Raw genomic sequence first — 13455 nt, forward strand, 5'->3', positions numbered from 1 at the left:
GACTTGCTTCTATTCTGTAAAGCTACAAAGAGACAAGTGCAAAATGTGATGTTGGTTTTAGAGACTTTTTGCAAAGCATCTGGGATGAAGATTAATGTGGAGAAGTCTAAAGTGCTTTGCTCCAAAAATGTCTGCAACAAGAAAAGAGGTTTTCACTGGGGTATCCTCTATCAGATTTGTCCAGGACTTGGGCAAGTATCTTAGAGTTACCCTTAGCCATTCTAGGGTGACCCGTTCAGTTTTTAATGGTGTCTTGGATAAGATTCAGAGTAGGCTAGCAAGCTGGAAAGGAAGTTTACTCAATCGGGCTGGTAGATTCTACTTAGTTAATTCTGTCAGCCGCTATTCCCACGTACCAGATACAGGTCTCTATTTTTTCCAAAGGAATCATTAGTAAATTGGAGTTTATGATGAGGAATTTTCTTTGGAAATGACAAGTTGATGGAAGAGGATTGAATCTTGTTAGTTGGAAGGTACTGGTTACTCCAAAAAAATATGGAGGTTTGGGGATTAGAGATCCTTATTGTGTAAATATTGCTCTTCTTGAGAAGCTAGTTTGGACTTTTTTCCAGCAGCCAAACAAGCTATGGGTCCAATTATTGGATGCCAAATACCGATCATCTCTATATGACTGTTTTAGTTATCCTAAGAACAAGGACTCTCCCATTTGGAGGTGTCTTTGCAAGGCTTGGGAAGTATGGAAGGATGGGTTTGCTTGGTGTATTAGAGATTTGAACCAGAATTTTTGGTTTTCTAGCTAGAGGAGAGAATGACGGTTATCTAATGAGATGGATTATGTTCACATTTCTTATTCGAATCTCCAGATACAGGATATTTGGTCGGTTGGTAAGTGGCATTTGGATACTCTTTATTCTCCTTTATCTCAAAATTTGAAAGGTAATATTCTCTTTTACAATCCAGATGAACAAGCAGGTCCAGAAGTAGGTTGGTATTGGTGTGGATTTTCTGCCAAAGTCTATGACTCACGCAATGGTTACTTGTGGTTGTGTAAGCAGCTGTTTGGTTGGGAGGAGTGGGAGAATTGGCTTTGGCTTTGGCATCAGCTTGTTCTGGAAAAGCATAAGTTTTTGGCTTGGTTGTGTCTTAAGGAGGCTCTTCTTATTGCAAGTTTTCGCTTTAGAAGAGGGATGTCGTCATCGGATAGGTGTCCAAGATGTCTTTCTAGCCAGGAATCGATTTTACATTGTATTCGAGATTGTCCAAAAGCTTAGCTTGTCTGGCATATGTTGAATATTTCTTGTCATCCTTTGGATTTGAAGAACTGGTTCTTGTATCACAGCAGAGGGCATCCGTTCAAGTTCTTTTCGGGACTTTGGTGGATATGGCGAGTAAGGAATAATGACATCTTTAATCCCATGAAACTTGGCCTCTGAAAAAAGTGATTTGTCAGGCATTAACTTCAGAAAAGAAGTTTAGGAATATTTTTGAATTACAATGTATGTCCCTTCCCTCAACTCTAAATGGTTTTCGGAATTCCCCATCCATTGGTATTTTTAAGATTAATTGTGATGCTAGTTATTTTGGTTCGGGTGATAGTGTTGGTTTTACTTGTATTATTAGAGATTGTAATGGGAGTTGGCAAATGGGGTGTTTGGGAATGATTGAGAGTAATAGTATTCTTCAAGGAGAATTGTTTGCTATTTGAAGAGGATATCTCTTAGCTTGGATGTGGGTCAACGAGATGTTATTTGTGAGATGGATTGTGTGGAAGCATTTAATCTTGTTACTCAAGATGGTTTTGGGTTTATTGAACCATTTGTGCTCAAAATAAGAGATATTATACATTGGAATTGGCGTGTTGACTTTCGTTTGATTATGAGAGATGCAAACACAGTGGCAGATACTATGGTAAAGATGGAGATGAAGTTACAACTTTTGCATGTGGAGCTTCGTTTTTTCACATTCGGAGGAGTTTAAGAATAGTCTTAAATAGGACTGTCCCTCTATTTAAGCAATTTCTTATTTTGTTTGTTTTGTTTTTCTTTGTTTAATTTATTTTAATCACAAAAAAAATTCACTAATAATATTTTGATATGTAAAGCTACTGCAAAATTATTAAAAAATTATTCATCAATATATTTATATATAAATATATATGTAATTTAATTTATTTTTAATATATATTTATATTTCAATATATATCTTATATATACTAATAGCTAATTTTAATAATTAATTTTAGTGTACATATAATATAATTATAGTCGAGACTAAAGAAAAGCCAATTTGGTGATATCTTGAAAAAAAAATGTTTTAAAACACTTTTTTTTTTTAATTCATTTAACAACCATGCAAAGAATGATTATACTAACAACAATAATGTCGCATAAAAAACTCGAGAACAGTTTTTCTTATTATTACATAATCATAACAAGGCAACTAGCTAACCATTAATTATCCTGTCAACCAAGTAAAAAACCTGCTTAAGTTCGTTGAAGAAGTACTTCCTTCTTCCATGTTGTGCTTTAATTTTTCCATCAGCTTATGAGACCTTGATCTTGTGTTCTCATCACTAAGCAACTCATCCACTTTCTCTTTTATCTCTCCACGTGAGATCATTCCATTTTCATCCGAATCAAATGCCATTCCAACTTTCAATGCATCACAAATATAATTCTTATTGAAAAACTGGTCACCAAAATATGGCCAACACAGGAGAGGTACCCCATTAGACAAAGCTTCTATGGTCGAATTCCAACCGCAATGACTCACAAAACAAGCTATGGCAGGGTGGCTCAATACCATCTTTTGTGGAGCCCATCCAATTATTTTACCTTTATAACCCTTAAATTCAGGAGGGAGAGACACCGTATTGGTGCAATTGGGATCTTGACGCACAACCCACAGAAAGGGTCTATTGGTAAGTTCAAGTGCAAGTGCAAGTTCTGTAAATTGTCTTTGATCAAAGAGAGTGTGACTTCCAAAAGCAACATAAACTACAGAATATTGAGGTTGCTGATCTAACCAACTCATGCAAGATATATCTTCTTCCAGAATTGTCCTACTGATATTTTGTTGTTGTTGTTAGGTGTCAATAATGGACCTATTGGAGATAATATGTTTGGTAATAAGGAAAATGCATCAGGTTCAAGTTCTGGGGTGCTGTTACAGAGGAACCACTCGGTCAAATTTGAATTACGCATACAATGTATCATATACTTAAACATTTTCTTTCCAACACACGGGTCGAACATATTTAGCCACCAAAGATCTCTAATTTCCATAGTTGGAATGTAAGATGATAACCACAATGGTTTTTCTGAGATTGGAAGTCCTGCGATTCGAAACAAGATAAAGTGATAAACTCTTATTTTGTGACCAAAGAAAATAAGAAATACATGTTGGATATTTATACATCTATTAGGATCAAATGATACTGTTGTCAATTTCAGTAAAATTGTATGGTCATGATGTTTTATAGGATGTTGTATACTTTTTCTTTATCAATTTAACCATTAAATAACAACACCACTACATATATACCAAATTTTGAAAGAATCATTTTATATTTTGAACATCAACTATAATAGGTGTTTGTATAATAAAATTAATTATTAAAATTAACAACATATATAAAATATATATTAAAATAAAAAATATATTTAAAATAAATTAAATAATATATATTTTTATATAAATACATAATAATTAATTTTAATATAAAAATAATATTTTTGTTTGAACAAATATATTACATTGATGTTCAAGCTAAGTATTTAAAATGTATAACAAATAGTTTTAGATACAAGACCACCCGAAACGATAATTTCAAAGTTAAGTTTTTTGGTTTTTTAGACATGATGATGTGACTTTTAATAACCTGTATGCTTGTTGCATATATATCCCGGTAAATTTTACAATATCGTATTTAATTTTTGTTTAATTTATTTTTTAATAATAAATTTTAAATATTTAACAATTATTTATTTTTAATATTTTTAAAATTAAATATTAATTTTTAACTTTTGGATAAGTTAAAAAAATATTTTTAGACACTATAATAATTATTATATATTCTAACCAAAAAATAATTAAATGATTTTTTATTTTTATACTTTAAAATTAAATATTAATTTTTAAACATTTTAGTAAGTTAAACAAATACTTTTAGATAATATAATAATCACTATATATTTTAACCAAAAATTGATTAGATAATTTTTTAATTTTTATACTTTTAAAATTAAATATTAATTTTTAATTTTTTTAGTAAATTAGACAAACACTTTTAGACATCATAGTAATTACTATATATTCCAACTAAGAAATGATTAAATAATTTTTTTATCTTGATTTAACAGCTGACATTCAACTTTTATTACAAAGAACTTAGTTTTTTTTAGTTACCATGATATTTCTATTAAGGGTCTATCTGATTAATGGATTGCTTCATGTATAAGACGGAATTCGAATTTTCAATACTTATTTAAATAGATGAGCGAACTAACTATTCGACCAACCCAAGTTGATTTACAAAAAACTTAATTATTTTAAGAAAAAAATTCAAGAGCCACAAAATTTATTATTTTTTGTTAATATTTTAGTTATTAATCTAATTCTTTTACAGCTTATTTAAAAATTTTTAATGGTATAAAATTGAATTAAATAATTATGTTGTTTAGAATATTTATCAAATGATTTAAAATTTTATAACGGAGAATTTTATTCTTTATTAATACAATATCATATTTAAATAATAAATATACTTATTTATTAAATTATATGAAATAATTAAAAAATTATTTTTTTAAACTAAAATTTTCTCCAACTAAAATTTGTTTACCTGTTAAGAAAAACAAAAATTAGATTAATCTAAAAATATTAAACTTAAAAAACATTGTTATTAATTAAAAAAAATAAAATAATTCTCTATAGTTGATTTCAATGACAAATCAACAATAAAAAATAAATATGAACTATTAAGAATTAATTTATTGAGTGCACTAATGACATAACAAATAAAAACAATTAGTTATTATTAACAGTAAATTATAACAACTAATTAATGTTATTAAAATGAAACAAAATTATGTCTTTTTTTATCAGTGACAGGATTGACACAACTCCACTTAAAATGTTTAGATGTAACAGATTGATAAATTTAGTGTCATTAATCTAAATTAAACATGTAACAATTATACGTAATGTGAATACTTTTTTTTTATATCTAGGCAGTAGACCTTCCAAAACAAAAGTATTTATTATATTGAGTTGAAAAAAAGAAAAGAAAGAAAACAAAGGTGATGAAAGAAAAAAAGTATGTGTTAAAAAGTGGGAGACATTTAGAGAAAATGAGTGAAAAAAATTAAGAAGTAATTAAATTATAAGAACATTTTAGATATTTTAAGTTTTAAATAAAATTCTAATGGAATGAAATTTTAAATTGGATCTATTTGCGTTGGAATTGATTTTGAGAGAAAATAATAAAATTGAATTAAATTTCATCTAAATTAATTTATTTGTTTCAAACACTGAAATTAAAATGAAGAAAATTAAATTCTAAGAAATTTCTTTAAATTAAATTCTATCTAAATTAATTTAATTATTTTTATTTTTGAAATTAAATTTAATTTCTATGAAAATTGAATTTTAAGAAGTTTTTAAATACCTAATAAATCTAATAATTTAATATTTTTAACTCATTTTTATATATTGCTGATTAATCGTAAAAGGAAAATGAGAAATTCTATTCAGGACCCCTCTCACCCTTATTTTCAAATTCTAACTTCAGATCTATTGTTAAGAAATCTACATGTCTACTATATTTAGCAGTGGACTCTGATAGAAGTATATAGGAGTATGCAGTACTATAGTGCATCTATTATTATATTTATTATATATTATTAATTTTATAATTAAAATATATTATATATTACTTTTTTATTATAATCAAAATTAAATCGTTCTCTCTAAAATTAAAAGATTTTACTCTCATATCTATTAATTTTACCTTCATTATAATTAAAATCATTTTTTTAACTAAAGAGATTTTTTTTCTTTCTATTAATTTTACAACCTGACACATATCATTTTCTCATTACAATTAAAATCAAATCTTTCTCTCCAAAATAAAGAATTTTCCCTTTCTCCCCCTTCTTTTATCTATCTCTCTCATTCCTTCAATAATTAATTATAAATTTAACAATCAAAATATACAATATGATATTTTTTAATTATATTAAAATGAAAATTAAAATTAAAATATAATGATATTATATATTATACTATATTATATATTACTATCTAATTTAATAATAAAATATATGTGTCACATGACACTCTTATTAAACTTGAATGAATTTTTTTTCAAAATTAATAAACTCCCTTATTAAATTCTCTCAGTTACCTCTTTTCTTTTTTTCTATTTCTCTCTATCGTTCTCACTCTATATATAATTTATTATATATTTATATATTATTATCTAATTTAATAATAAAATGTCTTACATGACACTCTCTTATTAAAATTGAAAAAAATATTTTTTTTCAAAATTAATAAATTTTCTTTCTAAATTCTCTCATCTATCTGTCTTCTTTTTTCTATTTTTCTTTACCCTTTGCACTTTATATATAATTTTTAATTTATATTTTATATTAATAAATTAAAAAATCAAAATGTGTAACCTGATATTATTTTTATTATAATTAAAATAAATTTTTCTTTTAAAATTAACAAACTCTCTCTCTCAGTCTTCATCTTTATCTTTCTCTCTTTTTTCTCTCATTCTCTATTTTTTTATCTTTTTATTTTACAAAAAATAAAATTAACAAAATAATATAATTTAAATAAAAAATATTATTATTATATACATATTTTTTTAGTTTTTTTATTTAGTTTTAAATTTTCACTACTTATCTTTCTAATTTATATTTTCATTTCTCTTCTTTTAAATATTTATCAAATATAATTTGGAGAGAATACTAATGTCATGATTAAAAGTTAAAATCAAGATTCAATTGTTTAAAGAAAAATGAGTTTGAGTTAATTTTATAACTATCAATATAATTTTTTTATTCTAATATCTAATTATATTTTATATACATAGAGAGAAAAAATATTATTTTTAAATCACAAGCATAAAAATTAATTATTTCTACTTGTGCAACAGACTTAACATACATTTAATCAAAAGTATATAAGTTAAATCGTTTCAAATTTTAGATAACGAATATTAAAATTAATTATTAGTAATAAATTAAACTCTTTCACGTGAAAATAATAACTAAAAATTTTATTACTTGATTTTTTATCTACGAAGATCCTAGTCTTCTTAGTCGGAGACTTTTGTCACATACGGTCTTTTTGTAAAGTAGTTTGATTTTATAAATTTTTTGTGGTATAATCTATAATGTCAGGACAAAATCTAATTAATTTTAAAATATTTATGTTTATTTTAATTATGGATAAAAATACTAGTTAATTTATCTATACCAATATATAATGGGGATATGGGAGTTTGGTATCCAATTCCTTCTTCCCATTTTACCCTCTTTCTTTTTTTTCAAAAGAAGGGTTTACCCACTTCACTTTTAATTAAAAAAAAACTGTTACTACGTATTTAATTTTTTATTTTTTTTAAAAAAATTGTTTTTACCCATGACAAAGTTTAAAACTAATTTATTTTATTTCAAGTAATAACATAATTTATTGATATTCTATAACAAAATTAATTAAATTACAATACACGGTTTAAATATTTTTCTGATGTCTATTGTTTATCTTAAAAAAATTACATATAAATGTGTATACTTAATTAAATCTATACCAATTAATTAAATTACAATACACGGTTTATATATTTTTTTTGATGTCTATTGTTTATATTTAAAAAAAATTACATACAGAAGAGTACTTCTTAATCAAATCTATACCAATATATAATGGATTATACCCATGTATAATGGGATAGAAAAATTTGATATCTAATTTCTTCTCTCTATTTTACCCCTATTTTTTTATGTTCATTAAACACTGAATTCAATATAATAAACTGTTACTACGTCCTCCATTTTTTTATTTTTTATCAAAAAAAGAATTTATCCCACGACAGAGTATCAAACTAATTCACTTTCAACCCCACGACATATTTTAAAACTGATTTACTTCCAATAAAAAAACTGCTACCACTATGTACTCAATTTAAAAACTGACCCACTTTCAATAAAAAACTGATCCACCTTCAGTCGTACTTAACTCCCAAGAGAATTAAATTACTCTTTCATTTTTAATTTTGGTCTCGCAAACATTTTTCTTCTCTGCATCTCGCTATCACGAAATCAACAATCACGTCAACATCAACTACTTGGACAGAATCTGTTAGGCGAAGAAGACAGAAAATGACAGAAGAACAAAGACATCAACACCTAACTAGAAGACGTGTAATTTATTGGGAGATAATTCAACAAGAAAACAAGTTGCCATATCAACTAATACAACTACATAAGTGGAGGTACCACAAACACAGGAGTAGCCCAAACACAGGAGAGCAAGTTCTTCAATTCTTTATTCCAATAATTTATCCTTTATTAATTTTATCCGTTTTCAATTTTTCTTATTTCTCTTTCCAATTCTGAATGTGCTTCTCTGTATGTAACAATTATTTGGATGAGTTTCTGTGATTTTCTGAACTAGATAGTGACTATGCTAAATGTTGATTTTGGATGCCATGTATGAAAGGAGAAAAAAAAAAATAATTAGGGATGATAAATAATTTTTTATCGATTTTATCGTTTTATTTTGGGTATATTCTTTATGTGAGTACTTTATACCAATAGTTGATCTCATTATTCAATTTTTAGTACTTCTCCTCTCACCATTAGGTGCACTTTTCTGTATTATTACTGTTGTCATCATTCTCCTTCCTTTAATATCGTGATTGTATCGCCTCCATTTTTTCCTCGCTTCCATTCACTACAATTGCAAATTTTATACCGTTTTACTGCAGTTATTAATTTCACACATAACTTTCACCTTCATTTTCCTTTCTCTTCAGTTTATTTATCAAACTGTATTAATTCTTATATATTTTTAATCTATCTTTCACATCCAACGTTTTATTTCATCAATTTAATTTTAAAAAAATTATTATTTTTTTATCTGATATTTGTTTTTAAATTTTTTTTGACATGTATATACCTATCAATAATGAACCGAAGAACTCTCATAAATTATTTTGCAGGATAAAATTATCTTGCATCAATATTTACCCTTTAGTTAAATCTCAATTTTTTTAAACTACTTTGTATTTAATGATGTTATTTTTTAATTTTTTAAATTATTAATTATATAGAGTATTGGAATTAAAATTTGAGTACATAAATATTTATTTTTAAATTAAATTAAATAAATTATACAGCAAGAAATTTAACTATTTTGTATTTCACAATATTATTTATTTGGCATATAGTCATGATTATTTGATGAGTTTAATTTTGATGGTGATTAGATGCACGTGTAAAACTATTTTACATTAATAGCACATCAAAATTAAATTCTTATTTGATTAGCATAAAAAGACGGAAAAAAATTGCAACTACCAATGATTTGTTAAAATATTGATATATTTATTTCTTAAACTATTAACGATGTAGAGTTCTGACATTTAAGTACATGAAAATTTGTTTATAATTCAATTAAAATAAATAATTTATTTTTCAAAAAAATTAATTAATTAAATATTATTTGTTTGGCATATAGTATTGATTATTTGATTGGCATATAAAAGATGCAAAAAAAATATATATGTATCTATCAATAGTAAAGTGAAAAAATTCTCATAGATATTTTGCTAATTATTTTTTTAATTTTAATCAGTTTTATGTCGGTTAATATTATTTTTTTATTAAATATTAGATTGACATATAACATTAAAGATATGGTAGGATAATAACACCTATGAATTAGTTTTTTTAAATAACCTGATAACACAACAAATATCTAAATTTTTTGTTATATATTTTTTAACAGTTTCAACCTTTACAATATTATACAAGCTAATTTAGATAGCCAATATAAAGTAAAATAAGTAACAACATGAAGATATAGAATTTTACTTTTTGTTATATAGTACAAAAATAATATAATAATATAATAAATTATAATAAAAATAAAGTAAAATAAGTAACAGCAAGAAGATATAGAATTTTATTTTTTGTTTTGTAGTACAAAGATAATATAATAATCTAATAAATTATAATATTCTGGTACAAAAGAACATACAATTTAATCAATAATACTATGTGTACACCAAAATCAGCCACCAATGTATTTGTGTATAATAAATACATGTGTAGTTTAATTTATTTTCAATGTGTATTTGTATTCTAGCATGTATTTTATACTGGTGGCGGGCTTTGGTGTACACATAGCATAACTCAAACTTAATATTATTCTTTTCGGTAGCTTTTTATCTTTTTATTTTAATTTTATTAAAAAATACTAATATAATTTACTTTTAACTTTTAAGATAAATGTAAGGATGTGATATTTTATGTATTAGATAATGTAAAAAATTTATTATAGAAGAAGTTAAGAATATAAGAGAGAGAGAATTTTTTAACCTATTAAATATGAGTTATATCAAGTGATGATTAAGAAATATATTAGAACTTTTAATTCAAAAAAATTTTTTTTACTCTCTTTATACAGTGTTTCACTTTAACTAACTATTTTTTATGGATAGTATTTAAGTGACAAACAAAATAGTAAGAAGGTTCGTATTAGATTATGAAAATTAATATCATCCTTATAGTAGGATCGCATTATTTCAAAACATGCAAAATAAAATAATAAAATATAGTTTAATTAATTTACACAATAAAACAAACGTACAACTTATATAATAGTAGTCAAATGTAAGAAGTAATGACAGTCTTTTATTCTAAGGGCCTATATTAAATTGCAACTTAATTTTATAATTATTAGTTAAAAACTTACAATAATGTACTATTTTATTATATTAGTTAAAATAATATTTTAAAATTATTTTTTAAGGATTACTGACATCAAATTTTGATAATTTGAGCAAAAATTTTAAATGTTTTATGTGGGTACATTTTTTTAATAGAATAATAAGACAACTTAAAATTCACATCAAGAAAAAACTATTGTTTTTATACATTTAAATATTCAAAAGACATAAAAACCAATTCTTTTAACAACACTTCAACGACTCATAAAATTAACATAATAAATGATTATAGATCGATAATAACTTGGTGATTAAATCGGGTGAAGAGAACGTGTGAGGAGAAGAAGAAAATGAGAAAGGAGAATAAAGCAATAATAGTGTGCAATAGAAATAATAGTAAGAGAAAATAATAGTGTGTGGTACAATAAGAAGATATAATAAAAGTATACATTAATAATTCAAAAAAAAATCTTAAAATTAAAGATAATTTAATAAATTGAATATAAATTTAAAAAATAAAATATTTTTATCTATTAGAATTATGAATATAAAATTAAAAAATAAAATATTTTTATTTATTAGAATTATTAATAAAAATAAAAAATACTTTAAATATAAATTTTTATATTTGCTTCAAATTAAATACCGTTAAAAAAATAAATAAATAAACTTTATAATATTTATAAATAATTACTTTATAAATATTTATCTTAATTTTATTACACATAATAACAACATAATAAATTTTTTAATATCTTATTTAATTTAAATTTATAATTTTTGAACGTCTAAAAGTTAAATAACTTATAAAATTTTTATATTTATTTTTAAATATATTTTTTAATTTTTAAATTATTTTATCAAATCTATAATTAATTGAATTAATTGAATTTGTCCCTACTATATTAAGGAATCAATTTAATTGAATAATCTTGAAGTGTTTATATAGTTATTTTTTGTAGTAAATAAATCTGATAGTTGTTCAAGACTCAAAAAGTTATTAATAAGGATATGTATGATGAACTACGAAGATTTTTTTTAAGTACACAATTTTTATATTCTCCTATTTTGTTATTAATTATTCTTATAGTTTGATATTTAAAAATAAAAAAAATAAACATTCTCATTTTTTTTTCATTACTTATAAGAAAATGAAGACCTCTTTAGATTTATATTTTGGCCTACCACTTAAAAAATATGAACACAAATATAAATATCTGTGATATTTAAGTAAAAATTATCTTTTGTAAATAACTAATATGTATTTTGATTATATATAATTTTTTTGAATCAGGATAATACTATTATCATTTTTGAACTATATATATATACCTCTTTATTGTGTGTTTTTATAATTTAATATTTTAAAATTTTTTTATAATAGTTTTAATTTTAATAAAATATTATATAAATAAAATCATGTTAATATTAAAATAATAAAAAAATATTTATCTAATAAATTTAAAAAATAAATAATATATTAGCAAAAAATAAATTTTAATTTAAAAAAAAATAATAGAAAAACGGCTGAACATGCCTAGTATATATAAACTAAACCAAGTTAGTGACATGTCAATTAATATCAAATTACCATCAGAGTCTAAGATGGCATCAGCAACAAGGTTGTAGGCGTTATACTGCAACACAAACACTGATGCTGCCGCAGGCCAAAAGAATGCACCTTTGATTCCCACTTTCCTTGCAACTTCCAAAGCCCAACCCATGAACACATCTGCAACAACGCAAGTTACTTTAATGCCCTCATTCAATTCAAGATCTTCTATGAGCTTCTCAAGCTCTGAAGGCATGGTCCTCAACATGGAGTCACATAACTCTCCTAGATCGACTCTGTCATGTTCAGGTCCCAACCCATCTGAGATTGACACCAATTTGATTGGTGAAGATGATCCATTGTTGTTGTCCATGGATCTGACTACTCTCTTATGGTTGAAGTCTGAGTTGACAAAGATGATATTGCATCCATGATCAAGCAGCTTATGTGAAAGGATCATCATGGGGTTTACATGCCCTTGACCTGGAGCTGGTAGAACTAGCACTGTTGGGGTGCTCATCATCATGATTACACCTTTGTTTTTTTTCACTTTTAATTTTGTGTTCCAATGACAATCAGTTTGATTATTTGTCATTGCGGTTTTACTGTTTTAGATGTAGCTATGTATTCCTTGGTGTACGGAGATTTTTTAGATTTTTCCAAGGAATGTGCGGACGTGTGGTGAGTATTTCACTCACCCACACTCTCTCAATCTATCCTCTTTTATTATTATTTTAATATAAAAAAATCTAAAATAACCAACACCATATCTAACTAATATTTTAATAAATCAATTAATTTTATAATAAAACATTGAAAAAAAAAATCTAACATTATTGAAAAATCTAAAACTTAACCCAAAAAAATCTGATAAAAATAAATATTTAAAATCGTTAAAAAACATCTAAAACATAATAAAATAAAAAATCTAAAATTATATATAAAAAAATATTCAAAACTTCTAAAATTTAAA

General features: G+C 24.5%; 1 pseudogene; it reads right to left on the reverse strand.

The window, feature by feature from the left end:
• Positions 1-2410: 2410 nt before the first annotated feature.
• On the reverse strand, positions 2411-13192 carry LOC130954770 (UDP-glycosyltransferase 83A1-like; annotated as a pseudogene).
• Between the last annotated feature and the right edge of the window lie 263 nt (positions 13193-13455).

Source organism: Arachis stenosperma, chromosome 10 (assembly GCF_014773155.1).
Source record: "Arachis stenosperma cultivar V10309 chromosome 10, arast.V10309.gnm1.PFL2, whole genome shotgun sequence".
NCBI classification, from domain to species: Eukaryota; Viridiplantae; Streptophyta; class Magnoliopsida; order Fabales; family Fabaceae; genus Arachis; species Arachis stenosperma.